The sequence below is a fragment of the Ailuropoda melanoleuca genome, chromosome 3 (genome assembly GCF_002007445.2).
Source record: "Ailuropoda melanoleuca isolate Jingjing chromosome 3, ASM200744v2, whole genome shotgun sequence".
Lineage (NCBI taxonomy): Eukaryota > Metazoa > Chordata > Mammalia > Carnivora > Ursidae > Ailuropoda > Ailuropoda melanoleuca.
The window spans coordinates 74,202,068-74,223,447 of NC_048220.1; the positions used below are offsets into that span (position 1 = coordinate 74,202,068).

General features: G+C 39.5%; 1 protein-coding gene across 2 annotated transcripts in view; it reads left to right on the top strand.

The window, feature by feature from the left end:
- The window catches only part of MACIR (macrophage immunometabolism regulator), a 145,568-nt gene extending 124,443 nt beyond the window's left edge, over positions 1-21,125 (top strand). For both annotated transcript variants that reach the window (XR_004624173.1, XR_004624174.1), the window contains one exon: positions 20,874-21,125. The gene's annotated coding sequence lies outside the window, so the exon portion shown is untranslated. The remainder of the gene's footprint in view (positions 1-20,873) is intronic.
- Positions 21,126-21,380: the final 255 nt, after the last annotated feature.

The following is a 21,380-nucleotide window of genomic DNA, read 5'->3' on the forward strand; positions in this document are numbered from 1 at the left end:
TTTCCTGCTTTATCAAAGATTAGTTGCCCAAAGAGCCAAGGGTCCATTTCTAGGTTCTCTATTCTGTTCCAATGGTCTATGTGTCTGTTTTTGTGCCAGTAGCATGCTGTCTTTGTGATCACAGCTTTGTAGTACCNTTTTGATGGATTCCTGTCTCACATTGAGGTCTTTCATCCATTTGGAGTTTATTTTTGTGTATGGTGTGAGAGAGTGGTCAAGTTTCATTCTTTTGCATGTAGCTGTCCAATTTTCCCAGCACCATTTATTGAAGAGACTGTCTTTTTTCCACCGGATGTTTTTTCCTGCTTTATCAAAGATTAGTTGCCCAAAGAGCCGAGGGTCCATTTCTGGGTTCTCTATTCTGTTCCATTGGTCGATGTGTCTGTTTTTGTGCCAGTACCATGCTGTCTTTGTGATCACAGCTTTGTAGTACAGCTCGAAATCCGGCATTGTGATGCCCCCAGCTTTGTTTTTCCTTTTCAACAATTCCTTGGAGATTCGGGGCCTTTTCTGTTTCCATACAAATTTAAGGATTATTTGTTCCAGTTCTTTGAAAAACCTCTCCGGTATTTTGATCGGGATAGCATTGAAAGTGTAGATTGCTCTGGGTAGTATGGACATTTTAACTATGTTAATTCTTCCAATCCATGAGCATGGAATATTTTTCCATCTTTTTATGTCTTCCTCAATATCTTTCAAAAGTGATCTANGCACGGCCTGGGTCCCAGTCAATAATTTGGGCTCTGGACAACCCTGCAATCTCTCCTCATCAGAATGATGAGAAGGAGAAGTCCCCCCAAGTAAAGAAAAGACAATGAGTCTGTGGCCTCTGCCACAGAAATAATAGATATGGATGTGACCAAATTATCAGAAATGGAATTCAGAGCAACAATGGTCAAGATGATGAGAAGAANCCACAGAATTGGCCTCGGCCACAGAATTAATACATACGGATGTATCCCAATTATCAGAAATGGAATTCAGAGCAACAATGGTCAAGATGATGAGTAAACTTGAAAAAAGCATCAGAGAAAGCGTTACTGAGAATATAGAATCCCTAAGGGCGGAAATGAGAGCGAATCTGACAGAAATTAAAAATTCTATGAGCTAAATGCAGTTAAAACTAGAGGCTCTGATGGCCAGGGTCACCGAGGCAGAGGAACGTATTAGCGGATTGGAGGATGGGTTAGTAGAAGAAAAAACGAAAATAGAAGCTGGTCTTAAAAAAATCCACGCCCACGAATGTAGATTACGGGAGATTACTGACTCTATGAAACGATCCAATGTCAGAATCATCGGCATCCCTGAAGGGGTGGAGAAAAACAGAGGTCTAGAAGAGATATTTGAACAAATTGTAGCTGAAAACTTCCCTAATCTAGCAAGGGAAACAAGCATTCGTGTCCAAGAGGCAGAGAGGACCCCATCCAAGCTCAACCAGGACAAACCTACGCCACGGCATGTCATAGTGCAATTCGCAAATATTAGATCCAAGGATACAGTATTGAAAGCGGCCAGGGCAAAGAAATTTCTCACGTACCAAGGCAAAGGTATCAGGATTACGTCAGACCTGTCTACAGAGACCTGGAATGAGAGAAAGGCTTGGGGGGGCATTTTCAAAGCTCTTTCAGAGAAAAACATGCAGCCAAGGATCCTTTATCCAGCAAGGCTGTCATCAGAATTGATGGAGAAATAAGACGTTCCAGAATTGCCAGTCATTAACCAATTTCGTTTAACCACGAAACCAGCCCTACAGGAGATATTAAGGGGGGCTCTATAAAGGTAAAAAGGCCCCAAGAGTGATACAGAGCAGCAAGTCACAACCGATACAAAGACTTTAAAGAGAAATGGCATCATTAAAATCNGATACAAACAAAGACTTTACTGGCAACATGGCATCATTAAAATCATATCTCTCAATAATCTCTATCAATCTAAATGGCTTGAATGCTCCCATAGAACGCCACAGGGTTGCAGATTGGATAAAAAGAAACGACCCATCCATCTGCTGCCTATAAGAGAATCATTTTGAACCCAAAGATACTTTCAGATTGTCAGTAAAGGGATGGGGTACCATCTTTCACACAAATGGACCTCAAAAGAAAGCTGGAGTAGCAATTCTCATATCAGATAGACTGGATTTTAAACTAGAGGCCATAGAGAGAGATACAGAAGGGCACTATATTATTCTTAAAGGAAGTATTCAACAAGTGGATATGACAATTATTAATATATATGCCCCCAACAGGGGAGCAGCAAGATACACAAGCCAACTCTTAACCAGAATAAAGAGACATAGAGATAAAAATACATTAATAGTAGGGGACCTCAACACCCCACTATCAGAAATAGACAGAACACCATGGCAAAAACTAAGCAAAGAATCAAAGGCTTTGAATGCCATACTCGACAAGTTGGACCTCAGATATATATAGAACACTACACCCCAGAACCAAAGAATACTCATTCTATTCTTATGCCCATGGAACATTCTCAAGAATAAACATGCATTCTTAACAAAATGGAGGTCTAACCAAACCCTCTGGCAAACTCTTTGTCTTAATACAATAAAAGGGCTATTAAATGTCCTAATGTTAATTACTCCCTCCTATATTCAATGCTAATGTTGCTTGGTTATTTTAGTTCTATTTTTCTGTGAGTTTGGCTTCTCTATGAAAGAAAAGTCAAGGCAGGATTAGATATGCAAGAAATTAGTTGAAAGAAATGAAAGATAAAGAGGGAGAGACCAAGAATAGACAGGGCAAATCTTCAGACCACCATGCACTGCTGACAACCATGAATGGAGAGAAGGAAAGGAGGATTCAGATTTTTTCAAATCTGTCAAGTTTCCTTTTTTTCAGTGTCTTAGTATTTTCTTAGGTATATAGTTTCTATACCTTTTTTAATCTCTTGCATTATTTTAATTATGCTTATTTTATAATCTATTCTGTCTGCCTCACACTTATCCTGGATAGTTCCCTAATATGTGTCATAAGTTGTGAGCTCATCTTCTGTTGGCATTGATCTTTCTTGAGGGAATCTAGGGCAGACTGATTTGCTACTGCCTGATTCTTCAGAGATCTTTTGGCTCATGACACACTTACCTGAATTATCATTTTGAAAACTCTTATACTACCCAAGTGGAACTCCAAAGTCATATGGGGTACAATGTTGGGCATTTGGTTTCTTAGGGGATTATTTCTTTCTCCTACTTATGGTAGGACCATGTCAGAACAGGCTTCTTTGTAGTTACCATTGGCAGATAGGTTTAATTTTTCCAGTCTCTCTTCTGAGGATGCAGCTCTTTTAGGTTCCCAGGTTTATGCAAGGTCTCAGCTCCAAATTCTGCTTCACATGGGCCTAAGCTCTTTTCTCTTGCCCCTGTGTGTGCATTAAAATCAAAGCCCGTAGCCATCAAGTCCTAATTCCAGATCCAACTACTTCCATGCCTCATCCCATGTCAGCTTACATTCTTACTATTTTAGTTTTCAGTTTCACCTTTGTTTCTTGCATTTTGGAATATGTATTACTTTCATATAAACTTAACCATAATTTTTAAAACAGTTATTTTTTTATATGACTTTTCTGAGTCTTTGTAGCATGACATTTTTTATGCTATTCATTTCTCCGGGTTGTTATCCCAGATACCATCTCTTTAAGCTGCCTTAATTTTCTTATTAGTACTTACTACTCTGTCACAGGGTGAATTCTCCAGAAGGAGATGCTGAGGTAGAGTTTGGGGTCCAAGTGTTTTATTAAAAATTAATCAATGAAAGGAAACAGGAAGCAGGATTAGGCACAGGAAGAATTCGACCTGCAAGGTGGGCCTAATAAGACCTCAGCCAGCCCTGTGGGAGCTCTGGGGTGGATAATGCTTGTGAGAGCGGCCAATATTGAGCCAAAATGGCTGAGCTTCTTTGCTCCCTTTCCCTACTTGGTTACCAGATACAGACTTCCTTGGAAAGGGTGTGGTTTTGAGAAAGGTGGCTCTCTGCAGTTCAAGTGGGTCCTGAAAGAGATGACGGCTGGAGCTGCCCGCTGACAGCCCTTTGCTTGGCTGGACAGTCCTCTTTAAGGATTATTGGGACAGCACAGCTCTGTGTCTACCACAAACTTCCTGAATTTATACTATTTAGTCATTTCTCTATTGATTTTTTTTTCACCAAAGAATGTAAGCTCTGTATACAAAGCTGAGCTTGGCCTGGCACAAATGAAAAGCTGGTGTTTGTGAGCTGGAGAAATTAATTGACATTAGTGAAGTAGGCTAGACTTTGATGTGTCTTGAAGAGCAGGAAGATAGTTTGCATTTATTAGCTCGTGCAATAGCCTTCTGTTGCAGTCATAACAAATGATCACATACTTGGTGGCTTAAAACAGCATAAACTTATTATCTTATGGTTCTCTAGGTCAGAGGTCTGGTTCTTCTGCCCTTGGTCTCACAAGACTGAAATCAAGTTGTTACCTTGGTGGAAGCTTTCGGGGAGAATCTGTTCCCATCTCATTCAGGTTGTTGGCAGAACTCATTTTCTTGTGGACATAGGTCTGAGGTCTCTTCCCTTGCTGGCTGTCAGCTGGTGGCCTCTCAGAGCTCCTTCTGGCCACCTGCTTCCCTTGTCATCTTGCCCTTCTTTCTAAGCCAGGGATATGAGTCAAGTCCTTCTCATGTTCTGAATTTCTCTGACTTTCTCTTCTGCATTTCTTCTGTTTCCAGCCTGAGAAAGTCCTCTGTTTTTAAGAGCTCATGTGATTGGATTGAGCCTACCAGGACAATCCAGGATAATCTCCCTGTTTTCAGATCTGTAGCCTTAATTACATATGCAAAGTCTTTTTGTCACATACCATATGACATGTCACAGATATCTGGTGTGGACAACTTTGGGAGACATTATGCTGCCTACCACTGCTGGGGAACAGAGATATCAGAAATTTCTGATATAATGAAAGAGGCATTTTAGGAAGATTTCTCAGCAGTCAGGTAGAGAATAGACAGGGCTAGGGAGACAGTGAGAAGGTGCTACTCTAATAGAAAATGAAAGCATGAGAGCATGGATGAGGGTGATGGCAATACTCAATTAAACTGTTTAGGAATATCTGACCCAATTTGCTGGCAGATATGAGGAGTGGAAGAGGGTAGTAGGTTGCATGAGATACTGTGTTTGAAAGGAGATGATTTTGGTTGAGGAGGTTGGGTTCAGTATTATTATCCTAGTGTGAGGTGGCATCATCCAAACCATCAAAGACTTACCACAACTTACTCTGTGACACAGTGGCAGGATTACATGGAGAAGAACTTACATACGTACATCTCTTTTCATTTTGACACTAAAAGCAGTCATTCTAGAAATTCTGAGAATGGGCAATAAGATTCCAATTATCTATCCAGATAGTAATGTATGCAAATCATCCAGAATAAATTTCTAAGTCCTAAGTGACATACCTTTGACTTGAGAACACATGCTGTAATTCTGGGCAACATACATATCTTCTACAGTGTGTTTTTCTTAGGCTGATGTTAAAATAAGTTTGTGTTCTCTCAACGAGTCAATTGGTGACTGAAGAATTTCCTTTGGAAGCATGTTGAAGGGAAATTAGTTTTATTACTAATTTTTTGGGAAAATATCGTACATAGAGATAATCAAGGAATTACTATATTTTTATTCTTCTTGTACAGATGGTAGAAACAAAGATGAGTCATTGAAGGGCTTAAGGGGAGTCTCCATAGGTATTACCTTAGTTGTCACCTGCTTTCACCAATGAATTCCTGGTAGAACTGGGAAAAAAGACATCGAATAAGTGGTATCCCAAAACAGAAAGGTCGCGTTTCTTTGTTTTCAGCACTGAATTCTCCAGAGTATCTGGAGTGAGTTGGTTTCTGGCAGCTTGCGTGACCAGCAATTCTTTTGTCACCTGCAGGCCTTAACCTTCAGGTCACTCAAGTGCATGTTGTAGGAAGGCTAGAGAGAAGTATGTTGAATTAAAGAATGGATAGCAAAAGGGCAGGAAACATTTGGAGGGGAGAGAATGGATCAACCAAGGTGTTTAACCGACAGAAATGGCATACTTTTCAATATTTGGTGGATTTTCTCTGTTTCATTCACTGTGCTGCTTTCTCTCATCAGCAAATATCAATTTTTATCCTATCAGTAGGTAAGGCAGCATTATCCCCATAAGGCTGTACAGGACAGGTTTTATGGTTCCTAAAATGATACCACCAAGTGACTTTGCCTGAAATTTTGGGCAGAAATAGCTTGTTTTGTGAGCGAGATGCAAGAGTTTGGGAAAGTGGGAGGAAAGAGAGAAGGGAAGAGGGAGAGAAGGAACACAGTTCCAGTGTTCCAGGTGAGGTGTCTTAGAAACAGCAGAGGAGGGGAGTATTGATTGGCAAAGGCTGATCATGATTCAGGGACCTGAACCTGGGGTCCAGGTGAATATCAAGAGACCCACCATCTTTCTGATACACCTCTGCATAATGTTGTAGTCATTGTGCATCTGTGTGCTTTTCCTGGGAGCTTTCATTACAATTCTAAAGGTTAAGGACCAGTGGGGCCCAGAAGGGAGATTAAAGAAGCAAAATAAATGTAAAACTGGGTAAATACTATCTGAAACAGTTCCTAAAGCAATCGCTAGTAGGATAAGGGCATGCAATGAAAAGGAAGAACTTTTTAAAAACATCTCGCCTTTTCTGAGAACATCAAAATAGACAGTAAGTCTTCAGGGCAGTGGGGAGAAGGAATGTTTTATATTGAACAACGTTGGAGCAAAAGGCTTCAGAAGGATATGAGCCTTATTTACATATTTTCTGGAAATGTGTCAGGAAGAATGAGAGCATCTCTGTATGCCAAACTTCAACCAAAATAGATCATCTGAGTGAAGGAAATATTATTAAGGGAGCTGGCTTGCTTATTGACATTTATTTAACTCTTTTAGAAGAAAGTATACATTGGCAAGATCTTTGGGGGAAAAAATGTATCCGATTTCCAACTATAAGAAAAGGCAACTGATTCAAAGCCAAGGAGTATTCTTGGACTGAACTTTTGTAGTGCCTTAATTTAGCCAGCTGGCGAAATGCTTTTTTTTTTTTTTTTCAAGTATAGAATTATTTAAACTTTCCAAAGGAAAGCTTTTCATTTTGGTTTTAAATCTGGACTTTATTGTAAAGTTGTCCCACTATGAATTTGCCAAAGTAACCTCCATTTTTCAGTGATGTGAGTATATGTAAGAGGGGTTTTCATGTGGATAAAGGAGGTAAGCTTGTCCCTCATATACTTAGCAAATAGTGCTGTCTTAGCAAGTGGTGAGGGGACTTTTGTCAAAGATATGAATGACAGTGCCCTAGATCTATATAAATCAACAAGGATCTAGCTCAAAAATTTAATGTTGAGTTAAAAAGCAAGTGGCAGAAGGATATGTATGGTGTGTTATTTCTGGATAAGTATGAAAAATTTGAAAAAATTATGTATATTGTGCTACTGGTTGCCTGGTGTGGGGGAGTTGCCTGCAGGGCAGAGAATAAAGAGAAATGAGAAATGAGGTTTGTGGTTGTCAAAGAGAACTTGAGTCCTTCCCTTCCCTCCCTCCCTCCTTTCCTTCTTTCCTTAAAAGAATGTTAGCACAAATTGCCTGCACAGTTTTATTTTAAGTTATCCTCACAGGGAAAATATTGGAACAGTTAATTCAGTATTAAAAGTTATTAATTCTGGGAGTTTATGGTAGGAGTATATGTGTTGTTTTTTTCTGTGTTTTAGGGACAAAAGATCATTTACTGGAGATCCATATCTATGTATCTATATCTATATCCATCTATGTATCTATATCTATATCCATCTATGTATCTATACCTATAGCCATCTATGTATCTATATCTATAGCCATCTATGTATCTATACCTATAGCCATCTATGTAACTATATCTATATCCATCTATGTATCTATATCTATATATCTTTATATCCATCTATGTATCTATATCTATATCCATCTATATATCTATATCTATAGCCATCTATGTATCTATATCTATAGCCATCTATGTATCTATATCCCATCCATGTATCTATATCTATATCCATCTATATATCTATATCTATAGCCATCTATGTATCTATATCTATAGCCATCTATGTATCTATATCCATCTATGTATCTATATCTATAGCCATCTATGTATCTATATCAATCTTCAGTGTTTTCAAAATATCAGTGTTAACATTAATTTCCTGTTTCCCTACCAAATATTCCTTAGGAACAAACAGGTGAAGAAAAGAATGAGAAAAAAGAATCTATTCATATTCCATATTCCATGATCAAGGTAAAAATAAGGAGATGCAAACACTTTGGACAGAGGTTTAAAAGTGAGAAAATAAATCACGTAAGGGACAAATGGTATAGAAGAAAAAGGGGAGAGAATACAAGCAAAGAGAGTAACTGGGGAGAGTTGAAAGCTTATTCGTATTATAAAGTAAGTCAGTTACATTAAGTCAGTAAAGCCAGTTGGTCAATATCTTGTAAGCCAAATCATGTGAAACCTGTGAATTTTAAAATTTTAAGTAAGTGTCGTAAGATTCATTAGGCTAAAATGTGGAGAAAATGAGTCTGTCACATCAGGTCAACCTGAAGCATGTGTGTCATAATTTGATTAAAATGTTCTTCTGTGTGTCTGTGTTTTCTGTGAAATGAGGTGCTAGAGAAGATACTCATTCTAAGAGAGTGTGGGAATATGACCCGCTCACAGAAGCTTTGACCTGTGAGCGCAGACTTCAGCATTGCAAGGACAGACACTCCTTTCTGGCTAAAAGGCAGTTTTTGTCTCGAAAGTTCCCCTCTAGCAATACAGAGACCAAAGCAAACAGTAATAGGATACTGGGCATGAAGACATGGCCTCTGCCACTGCTGACCACTGGTCTACAGCCTTGCGCTACCCCAGGAGTTCTGAGTGAAGGTCGTGTAAGGAGAGCCACATCCAGGGTGGCGGGATGGCATACGTGCTGGGTCACATTTTATTCTTTGGATTCGTATCTCCATGCTCTTCCTCTCTCTGCCAGGACTGTGCCCATCTCATCTCAATGCTTCAGATGAAAACAGACGGGTTGATGTTTGTGAAATATCTGGGAGGCCTCTCCTTATTCACTTTCTTCTTCCTTTAACTGGCCATTTACTTTCAGTAATTTATGCCGGATACAGAATGGGGGAGTTGGGGACGAGAAAAGACATACTCCAAAGAAAGGGGAGGAACCCGCGGGTTCTAGTGAGAAAATTATCTTTGGTCCTTCAGTGCTTCCTGCTGAATAGATCACTCTCAACTGGGTTTTGCACTGGTGACCTTGAGTCCCTCCTTTGCCGTGAAAGCTGAGCAGATATTCTGCTGAATAGAGCAGAAGTAGGGCTCGTCGTGGTGAGCGGTACCAAGTTGAATAAATCATGCCTTCAGAACCTGACCTGGTTTTCTTTTTTTTCCCCAACAGAATTTTGCAATCCCCTAATGGAAAGGTTTTAGAATATAAGGGCATATATGATTTCCTGAAAACAATTAGAGGCTCTGTAACACAGCACATCTAATAAAAAAAATAAGAATCCTATGGCAAAAACAAATATGAGGTTTTATTGATAAGCCGATGGTTGCATAGGAACACTAGGCCATATTGACTTTAATAAAACATTAAGTGGTTTAATTAAATCATTAATTCCACCCCCAGTTCCATTTGTCAAAAGACAGTCAATGTAAAAATAAAATGGTTTCTTTTTTTAGCTCCTCTTTCCTCTATAATTTATTAAGATGAGTCCATAGATTGACTTATTGCTATTCTGCCATAAAGCACTTGCTGTCATTTCAGGAATATAGCACTTTAAGCAGGATACAAGCAGGTATTGATCTTAAGATGACATCTTTCTTCACTTTGCATAAAAGGATTTTTTTAGACAAATCTATAAAATGTGTATGAATGCAGAGGTTTAAGTCACAACATTATTATAATACTACTAAAATAATTATTAGCTTGTTTCTCTGATTTATGAGGAAAGCTTATAAAAGGTATGTGAACAATTTTAAATCCATATAATGGGAGTCATTACCTATTTTCTTTTAACATTAATTTTTATTTATGAAAGTAAAACAGAGATAGTTTTAAAAATCAGTTATATCATAAGGCTTAGAAATTATCTTCTGTCTCATCCTGCCTGTCCTGCAGTCGCACTTCCCAGAGAGAGGCAAGCCGTTTCTTCAAGTATTTATCTCTATATTTAAAAATAATACGCTGTCTTAGCCTAGATTTTCTAAAACCAGATTAACTCAGGAATTAATACTTTGATATTTTATTTGAGGGGTATAAGCCCAGAGAGGTGAAGGGAAGGCGAAAGAGGAGGGAAACAAGGAGAGCTACAGTGCGTGGCCATGTGATGCTACATGGTGGATACTCAGCGTGAGGTCAGCTCCGCGTGTGATTCTCCACATGGGCTGTGGTGCGTCACCCCACCCTAGATACTGTGTAGATGGGAGAAGAAGAGAAATGTATCTGCATGGTTTCCTCTTGTCTCCTTTTTCTCTTTGGTCACAGTTCACTCCATGGGGACCTAACCCTTCTGTCCTTCACTCTCATGCCATCTGGTGTTTTGGTGGCCCCTCTAGAAGCCTTATCCCCTACCCTGTGGTATGGCATTCCATCAGCTTCAGGAGTGGAGGGGTGTCTTGGTGTGGATAGGCACTCAGCATGTGGGGTTTGAGGGCCATCCAGGAGCTGGGTTTTACCTTACCTGTGGCCAGTTGGGGAGCTTGGCCAAAGTGGAAGAGATGGGAGTAGGGGGCTCAGCCCAGGAGGCAGACAGCATCTGTAGAAAGGAGATAGTAGGGTCACTGTGAGTAGTTGTATAACACACATACTGTATTCATTCCTTGATTTACTAACTTCAGACATTAAATATTGACTTATTTATCTGAGCTGATGAGTATTTAATTCTCTTAAATCTCTTTTCTTTTCATTCCTACTCCAGTGTAGTTATATAATATTTTTTGTATCAAGCAGTAGTCAGTGTTCTCATTACCATGACCTGGTAAATTAAGTTACAGCTAAGCCACATAGTGTCTATAATTAAATTTTTTTTCTTACACAACTTTTATTTCCCCCAATTATCATGTATTTTTATTTACAGTGTTTTCTAAGAACTTGTTCAAATATTTTTCATTGCTGACAGTGATCGATTTTTCCATATCCCCACACATAGGCTATCAATTCCATTTTTTTTTTCTCCCTTTATGACCTCTTTCCCAGAGTCCTGAATCCTCCTGCTTTAATCTGGACTGATTGCTTTCCAGGCCTGATGGTGTGGAATCCCTGTTTTCTGGATCTCATGTTTTCACTTTTCTTGAATACTCTTTTGTTTTGTTTGAGCACAACTCACAGTGGCTTCCTAAAATAAGTACCGTAGACACGTCCAGTACCTTTCCATAATCTGCTTTCCTTCCTTCTTGGACAGATGAGAGGGTGACACTCACTGCCTCTTTGCAGCTCTGTAGGTCGTTCTGGCCAGTGGGTTGTGAGTAGAAGTGGCATGTGCCAGTTTGGGCAAAAGCATTATCTTTCCCCATAGAGAAAGATATCATGCCTTGTACAGAGAAGGTCATAAGACATAATTAAGACTGGCTGATAAATTGCCATGGAAGATGGTTGACCTGGAAAATCTCTTGCACTCACATAAATTCCAAGCATGCCAAGAAAGAAATCTTTGCTTTATTAAGCAATTGAGATTTTTGGCATTGCTGGCATTCTGGTCTCTCCTGACTGATATAAAAGGGTTCATGGGAAATACATTTCTGAGGATTCCAATCTGAAAAGATTATTTCCCCCTCACCTTTAATTAATAACATGGCTTGATATAGAATTCTAGATTATAGACAAGTTTGATTCGATTTTAATTCCTATTCCTTTGTATGCAACCCAGATTTCTTTCTTTGGATGATTTTAGGGTCTTTTTTTTTTATCCCTGTTGTTTAGAAATTTTACCGTGATGAATCTTGATGTGAGTCAGGTTGTTTTTTGCTTGTTTTGTCTTGTTTTTGTTTTTACCTATTGAGAGTCAACGTTGAGATCTATGCTATTTATCTCTGATAAATTTTGTATTATACCTTTAATAATTTTCCCTGTATTTATTTCTGTAATTCCTATTTGCTCAATGTTATATAGTCTGAAGTGATTTCATATTTTCTAATTTAATATTTCCTTTGTTTTTTTGCTCCAGAAAGCCTCAGTTTTAGCTTTCAACTCCTCTACTGACTTTTTATTTATTTAAAAATTTTTTCTTTATTTTCCCTCCAGCTTTACTGAAGAATAATTGACAAAATTACATAAATTTAAAATATACAACTTGTTTATATGATATATGTGTATTTTGTGAAATGATTACTACATGCAGGGTAATTAATACATTCATCATTTCATGTAGTTACCATTTCCCCCTGAATTTTAAAATTCAGTCAGTTCTATTTTAATCTCTAAAAGCTGTTTCTTATTGTCTATTACAGAATCTCTTTTTCTGAGAATATGATGTTTATTTAAAAAACTTGTTTGCTGTTCCCTGAATTGTCTATTTTTTTCTGGGTTCTTTTGTCTACTTGCTTTTTAATAAAATCTTTCATTTTGGAGGTTTTCCTGAATAATCTGGTGATATTTTGCTTCCCAATCAATCAAGTTTTATTAATGAAGACTCTAATCAGAACCTGTGTGCCTGGGTAGTACTTATTGACCTATAAGCAGTGGAATAAGCTTTTTTTTTTTTTTTTTTTTTTTTGTGAGAGTGCCTCCAAATACCAGTATCTGTAGTTCTCTTCTTTGGGGCTATTCACTTTCTCCTTAGAAGATTCATTTAATCTCTTCCCTGGCTGAGTGCAAGCCTGATTGCTAACCTTTTTGAAGAAGGGCAGGAAAAGAGACTCCCATCTTGAATTTGTAGAATTTCCCTTAATCCCCCAGGTGCCTGGTGTGCTCAAGTTTGGGGACTGGTTCAATTTCTCAGGGAACAATGTCTGGCCTTCTATAAGGGAAGAGAGAAGGTGGTTATTGGTTGCAAACTGTGGGAGAAAGGTGTATCCTGGGAGAAGCAGATTAGAATGGTCGTAGGGAGACAAGAAGGGAAGAAGAACATCCGTATGGAAAGGCGGCCTGACGTGGGGTGCAGTGAGTGGGAATCTCAGTGGGGTAAGGAGAACATTTATAGAGTGTGACCTGGCATGAAATCTCTGAGTCTGAACAGGGTGAGAAGGTCATTCTCTAGGGGGACTTTTTGCCGTAGAATGTTGGAACCCAGCAGCGTGAGGTGGGTGGTATCAGAGTCTGAGCTGGGTGAGGAAGGTTTCTCTGTCATGATAGAAATTGGATTAGTTTCCTATGGATGCTGTCACAAATTACATAAAACTTGGTGGCTTAAAACAACAGAAATTTAGGGCGCCTTGGTGATGCAGTCATTTAAGCGTCTGGCTCCTGGTTTTGGCTCCGGTCATGATCTCATGGTCCTGAGATGGAGCCCTGACTCTGGCTCCATGCTCAGTGGGGAGTCTGCTTAAGATTCTCTCCTCCTGGGGCACCTGGGTGGCTCAGTCGTTAAGTGTCTGCCTTCGGCTCAGGGCGTGATCCCAGGACCCTGGGATTGAGACCCGCATCGGGCTCCCTGCTCCTCTGGGAAGCCTGCTTCTCCCTCTCCCACTCCCCCTGCTCATGTTCCCTCTCTTGCTGGCTGTCTCTCTCTCTGTCGAATAAAAACTAAAATCTTAAAAAAAAAAAAAAAAAAGATTCTCTCTCGCCTTCTGCCCCTCCCCCACTCACACGCATTCTCTCTCTCTCTCTGAAATAAATAAATAAATTCTTAAAAACAACAAGAGAAATTTATTTTCTTAAGGTTCTAGAGGCCAGAAGTTCAAAATCTGTTTCACTGAGCTGAAAGCAAGGTCCCATTGGCACGGCCTCATTACTTCGGGGAGCTATAGAGAAAAATCCATTTTCTTGCTTTTTCCAGCTTCTAAAAGCTGCCAGCATTCCTTGGCTCGTGGATCTGTATCACCTTGGCCTCTGTTTCTATCATTATATATCCGTCTCTGATTCTGAGACTCCTGCCTTTCTTTTATATAGACCATTGTGATTACATTGAGCCCACCTACAGAATCCTGAATAACTTCCCCATCTCATGATTTTTAACTTTATATCTACAAAGGTTCTCCTCCTTTTTAACAGTATAAGGTAGCATTTACAGGTTCCAGGATGAGGTTGTGGACAACATTTGGGGGGCTATATTTAAGTCTACCACAGGTATATAAATGAATATACTCGTAAATATATTTGTGCACACACACACACACACACGTATACATACACAATACCTCTGCCCCCGCGAGAGCCTGGGAGAAGCAACACCCCAATATCAGTGACTGCAACTAGTGACTAACTTGGCTTCAGTTGCAATTTGGGTTTTCCAGGAGGCATACTCTAACACAGACTCTCACACCTGCCTCAGTTGGGCTGCCCAAAGGAGTAACCTTGGGCAAGGTGGCTTCTGAGCCAAGGTACTCTTTGAAGTGGCTGACAGCTGACTTTCAACCATAAGAAACCCAAGGCTTCTTGGAGAACTGGCTTGCAGGCTGAGCAGGGAAAGTGCAGTATGAGTCTAGCACACCTTTTTGTGCCAGAAAGCGAAAAAATGCTCAAGGGCTGAACGGTATCAACCAGATGCAGAGCCATTTTGCATGAACTCCTGCTGACCAAATCTGAGACAGTTTGAGCATCCATGAATAAAATCAGAAACCATCAGTCCATACTGATATAAATAAATAAGTGAATAAATTAAAATTTTTATGAGAAAAGGGATACATCTATTTTCAAAGTGACTTTCCACAGACTACCTAGTACAGGGGGGCAGAAAATAAGGTTTCGTAGAGTAATTTGACAGGTCGTACCTTCATCAAGTGATCATAGTGAACATTAGTAGTAATGGCAAAGATAGAGACCGTTTGCCACTTGATAGGAAGCAACGAGAGTTTCCCAACAACCTCCCATTGGTAATATTTCTAGTCTAATCATGAGAAAATATCAGAGTAATCAAAACTACTACAAAATAACTGACCTGTAATCCTTGAAAATGCCCGGTTCTGAAAGTCCAGGAACTGTTCCAAGTGGAAGGAGACTAAGGCGACATGACAACTAAATGCAGCACTGCTTCTGAAGCGGACCCTGTTAAAGGATATTACCAGAAAACCTGGTGGTATTCAAGGGCGTCTGAGGTAAAATACCAGTGCCAACCTTTTGATTTTGATGGTTACACAGTGGTTGTATAATAGAATATCCTTGTTTGTAGGAAATGCACATCAGCTCCTTGGAGTGTCATGTCACCGACTTATTCTCAAATGATTCAGAAATAAGTTTCTTTGTACAATACTTGTAACTCTTTTGTAAATTTGAGACTATTTTAAAAAATTCAAGTGACTCCCCCAGCTTTTGCCAAACAGCTCATAGTATTACCTCTAGATTGGTTGTTGATTCACTCTTGGGCAAAGGGTAGTGCGTAAGAAGGCTGATAGAAAGTGTAAAGTGAAGGAATAAAAACTTCATGGAGAATGTGTCATGCCACCGACTCCCTTTGTCCTGAGAACTATCTCCCATGATTGATTGTTTTCCACTAAAACTCCATTCCTTTCTCCTTTCAGGTCCTATCAACCCTCACCATTGCAACTACAGGCCACTGATTTGTTTTCTGACATTTTATCCTCACCATTTCCCTGGCATGTGGGAGGCTCCATAACCATTTAAAAGATTAATTAATAATTATTTCTAGAAATGACGCTGGCAATAAAGTCTTAAAAAATCAGTTAGTTCAGCCTTCATTTAACATTCTCCATTAGTTAAAGAAGTAAGTAGCCAAGAATTTGTTGTTTATTTTGCTTTCTCTGTTATTATTTTGAATGAAATATTTCTATTTATGGCCTCTCCAGCTGCATACGTTTTCCTGAACAGTCCCAGGTAATTAGCTTCCTGGAATATAATGCTATGTGGCAGGTTCCACTGGTCTAGCTCTCTTCTGCTTACCTGCTTGAGAGACTTATCATCTCTTAAGAACTGATGGAAGAAGATGCTTCTCTTTCTTCAACATATGACTCCAGATTAAGGGATTTTTCTTGGTTATTCATGAGTGGAAAACCTCATCAGTTTTACTTCTGGCCAAAATATGACTTGCCATGTGAAATTCCTCCATGATCAACCCTGAATTCAAATCCCAATAACTAATATTAAAATTATAATAATAACTAACAATTAGTAATTGCTTCTTAGGTGCCAATCACTGTGCTAATCCTTTTTATGCATTAGTTCATTACTCCTCACAACAAGCTCATAAGATAGGTACCATTTTTATGTATAGTTGAAGAGACAGATATTAGACTGAGCTTCTAGGAACAACTCCCAAATCTTCATGTCAAAACTGGACTGCCAAAGAGCTGCCGTCCTGGCCAGGATGGAAAAGTTGCTTGTCCACCGGAAGCTCTACCCCTCTGGCTAGCAGCTTGAGAACCAGGCTCACAACACGACTGCTCTGCTCTGCTCGTTTCCTGAATACTCATTTCCAAATGCAAGTCTCCTATTTGTGCATCTGATTGATAGAACCAGAACTCACATCTGGAACCTAAGCGGTTACAGAGTCTGGGAGATGTACTCTTGAACTTTCTAGCTCTGTACTATGGGAAGGAATGTAGGAAGCGCATTGCAATAGATGTGGACCAAACAAATCCTCACTTTGTTACAGCAGAACCTCACTGCTGGGCTTGGTTTATGTGGATGTGTGCCTACAGCAAGATTACAAGTGCATTCTAGAGTATGTCTCACTTTAGTTTCTACCTCTGAATTCACAAAACCCTCATCTTGATTATCTTTAGTACATCTATCCAAATGAGGTCTAGTCTCAGGATTCTTTCAGCCCCTTTTCTCTTGTTCTTTTAGAAGCTCTAGTAGTTTCCAACATGAATTGTTTATTTCATAGCTCTCTTATTTAATGTCTGTAGAATCACAGACTTGCAAGTTTCTCCGTCACCTGGAAAAGTATAGCTTTCCATATTTCTGCTTCTTAGTGATACACACATTATGTGGCCAAGCTCAGTATCCAGCCAAGACTTTGTGGAAGAGGAAACTCATGTCTCCATTCCTGTTTGTTTTCTTATCGAATGAAAGCTGTATCTCTGCACTGTCCAATAGAAATATATTGTGAGCCACGTGCATAATTTAAAATTTTCTAGTAACTACATTAAAAAACTAAAGAGAAACAGGCAAAATTATTTTAAGAATGTATTTTACTTAACCCGTTATTTCCAATAGATTATTATTTTACCATGTAGCAAATATGAAGAATTACTGATAAAATACTTTACATATTTTGGCAGTAAGTTTTCTAAATTTAGTATGTATTCTACCTTAACAACAATCACTGGCCACATTGCAAGTGGTGTGACAGCTACATGCGGCTGGACGCTACCTGGTGGGCAGTGCTGCTATAGCTACATGGAGCTGCTTACTTGGTTTGGAATGTGGCCGGGTTGTGTCGTTAGGAGATCATTGTTTTGTATCACGGTAGCTCAGAGGTCCATGGAAGGGGAATTAATCTGTTAAATCACTTCTTCCAGTGGTGTGGACATGAGCAGGAAGCTGAAGGCACCACCCTGCATTCTGCTCGGACTTAAGTATTTTTAGCATCTTTAACCATGTATGGCCCAAACGTTGTAACTAAAGGTGACTTTGTGACTGATATGGTTTAGCCTAGACTTCTAGTACCAACCGCCCTGGGACCATCATTTCTTTAAAAGATAACCTTAATTGGATTGGATTTTTGACGCATAAACTATAACATGGAGAAGTGCCTCTTTCCCATTTCTCTTGTAGTAGTGAAAGGGTGAACTTGTAGGTCGTTCCGATGCAGTGGGCCTGGATTTGCTCTTTCTTCCCAGCCAAGCTAGTAATTCACAATATTTTGCTCCTTCATGGAGCAGAAGGTCAGTACCTCTAGAATCAGACATTTACCATTTATCACATTTCCCAGCTGTGCTGCCTGCAATTGTAATCGCTCCTGTCACTCGTGTCCTATGCAAGTACAACAAGCTTGTCATTGAGGCTGATAGAATCTATTCTACCCCAAATTCAGAGTGCTTTCTTGCTCTCACTTCTTGTTGTCATTATAGAAAGCTCTCAATGCAAGGTCAATAGCTTTTGGATTTTTGGGAAAATTAATATTTGGATACCTTTTCATATGAAGTAATATAGCCATTCCCATAGCAGAACTCCTGCTTCTGGTAACCAAGTCATTATGCTTTTGGGACAGATCTCCTTTAGAAGGAATATCAGGAACTCACCATCTTATGACAGGGCTTCCAGTGTGCCAGGGTTCAAACTACGGTCCTGTGTCCATGAATTGACTTCAGTTCTTGAGGAGGGAATAAAGAGGAACCTCATTCATTTCTCTGAAGGCCACTGGCCTTTCTCTCTTCTCTACCTTTTCTACATTATTCTCTAGAGCTTCTTGCTATGCCATCAGGTTCCCTAAGTATATCTCTGCCTCTCAGACAATTGCTTCTATGTTATATAGAGAGCTAGTGTCTCCAATTCCATTATTCTCAGGTAACCTCCAGACAACTAGATTTTACAGCTTCCGGCAGATTTCAGTTTATCTGGAAAATGAGGATTAAAAAAACCCATTCTTTTCACTTTTTTTTTTTTTTAAAGGGATGAAAACGTCAAATGAATTGGCTGCTTGAGCCTCTCTCCCTCCATCCCAACACATTCACCTGTAAATGGCCAGGCAGTTCTTTCTGGGTCATATTAGTGATCATATAGTAAGGTTTATGTTTAGGATAATTTGGAGTCTCCTTATTCTTTACTGTCAGGGTAGGTATTCACTCCTCTTTTTCATCAAGTTTTTCTTTATGATCTCACTTACCTTTTTTGCGTCTCTGCTTCAGTACCAAGCAAGTATTTTACTCTGTGGCAAAAGAGTACACTGAATGTCATTGCCTGTGACACAATTGACCTATGATTTCAGGACTTGTGCTTCAGGTTATTTTTTATTTAGGAAAAAAAAAAGAAAAACGGTCTTGAGAAAACTGGCAGTTTTAGGGGTGCAACTCGAGGTCTTGGAAGAGAACAAAGCTATCTCATGAAGGTGTTTAACCTATTAAAGGACCCATTAACATTGGCAGTATTCAACTGAGTCAATTAGTTGCGGAGTAGGGATAAAATTACTTAGCAACAACGCTTTGTTATCCTGAAACTATTCTATGACAGTGTATTGATCTGTGGCAAAAGTTCCAGGAGTAGTAGGGAATCAGCACCCAGTTCTACTCTCATTGAATGTGCAGCCTAACAAGAGGTAGACGGACTAGGTAGGGTCAAGAATATGTCATGCAAAATGTAGCACATTTCATTTTTAAACTATTGTAATTTGTTGAAAATAATGATGTGAAATTTATGTCATCACAGCTTGAGTAATGGTGCTTTAATAGCTAGTTAGCTGGTTGGGATGCCACACCACCTAGCAAAATATTTGAGACTTGAATGTTAGAACAATGCTTGCTTTTGAGCATCTGGAATCTGCTTTCTGGAATCTGAGTTTGGCATGAAGGTGGACAGAACATGAAACGAAGGACTGAGGGACAGAGGAAATCCTGACAACCCCATGGGAAGGCTGTCGCTGTGGGAAAGCTGGCCTTGAGTGGACTCCCTAAGGCAGGGGTCATGCATGCCCCTGCAGCTGTGGCATGGCTGTGCTGAATCCTGTCATTCCAGGCTGTCTTGAAAGCTCAAGAATTTATTATAATTCATTCAATCATGCCCACTTCCCAGTTCATCTCAGGTGTGGTCTGAAGGCCAAACCCCCCAGGTATCCACTGTTACCTTATCTCCATTCTGGGTTCAGTATATTTGCCAATCTGACTCCATCTCCCCGGCTCCTTGTGCTGCCAAAACTCCTGCTCCTTGTTCCTATAAACTCTTTCCTGATTATTCACTTGTTTTCCTTGTTCCAGCAGAAATCCAACTATTCCCAAAGGGGCTTCTTCTCATCATCTGAGTCTCAGTTTAATAGAGAGACCTCTTTTGCCCATCCTGTCTGACCAGCATCATTTTTATTCTCTATCTGTACAAGCTGGCTATTTTCCTCCTTGCACTCATTATCTTTTGTACTTATTAAATTCATTGATTTATTTTGTTGCTTGTTGACTGCTCAACTTCCCCACTACAAGGTCAGCTCCTTAGTGAGGACAGAGATCTTGTATACCAGGCAACTCTTTTCCAGGGCCTGACATCCACTGAGGATGAATGAGTGAATGAATGATTACAGAGCTAAAGTTTTGAATAAAATTTTTCAAGATTTATTTATTTATTATTAGAGAGAGAGAGAGAAACACAGTGCAGAGGGGCAGAGGGAGAGAATCTCAAGCAGACTCTCCACTGAGTGTGGAGCCCAGTGCTGGGCCTGGATCTCACGACCTTAAGATCATGATCTGAGCAGAAATCAAGAGTCGGATGCTTAACCCATGGAGCCACCCAGGCGCCCCTGAGTAAATTTTTAAAAACTAATTTTATCTTTTGACTAAATATATGGATATATGGTCACCATTTTTCCCTGATAGAGTATTTATAAATTGGGTGATGGCCTCTTGCTGCTTTTACCAATATTTAGAAGGAAAAAAAAATAAATCCCACATAGGCTCGTCAGGTGGCCACATTTATTTTACTTGGTTTCTGAAGTGTTAAACTTTGTAGCAGGACATGATGGGGGCAACGATCTTATTTGACATAACGTATTTGCCTTTTCTCAGTAAAAGTTGGGAATTTTAAAACTATTTCTTTTTCTTTTCACCTTTCTAGGCGTGTACTGACTTGCACCTGTAACTTCTTTAGCTGAACTGATGAATACACAATTCTAAGCTGCATTTAAAACCAGGGATAAACAGATCCTGCAGTTAAAACATCATAGTTATGGACTGAAAAATGGGTGCCATAGGCGAAAAGAGGAGCCTCCTACTTTTAAAATACTTTTCTTATCAGGATTGTCCTGGAAAGGATTCCTCCATTATTGCTACTGTGTTTCAAGGGACAGTTTGTTCAATTAAAACCCTGTCATGGAATTTAAAATGTCTGTATTATTTCAAGGCTTAGGAATTCCTAAGTAAGATTTTTTATTTTTTTTATTTTTATTTTTTTTTTTTAAAGATTTTATTTATTTATTTATTTGACAGAGATAGAGACAGCCAGCGAGAGAGGGAGCACAAGCAGAGGGAGTGGGAGAGGAAGAAGCAGGCTCATAGCAGAGGAGCCTGATGTGGGGCTCGATCCCATAACGCCGGGATCACGCCCTGAGCTGAAGGCAGACGC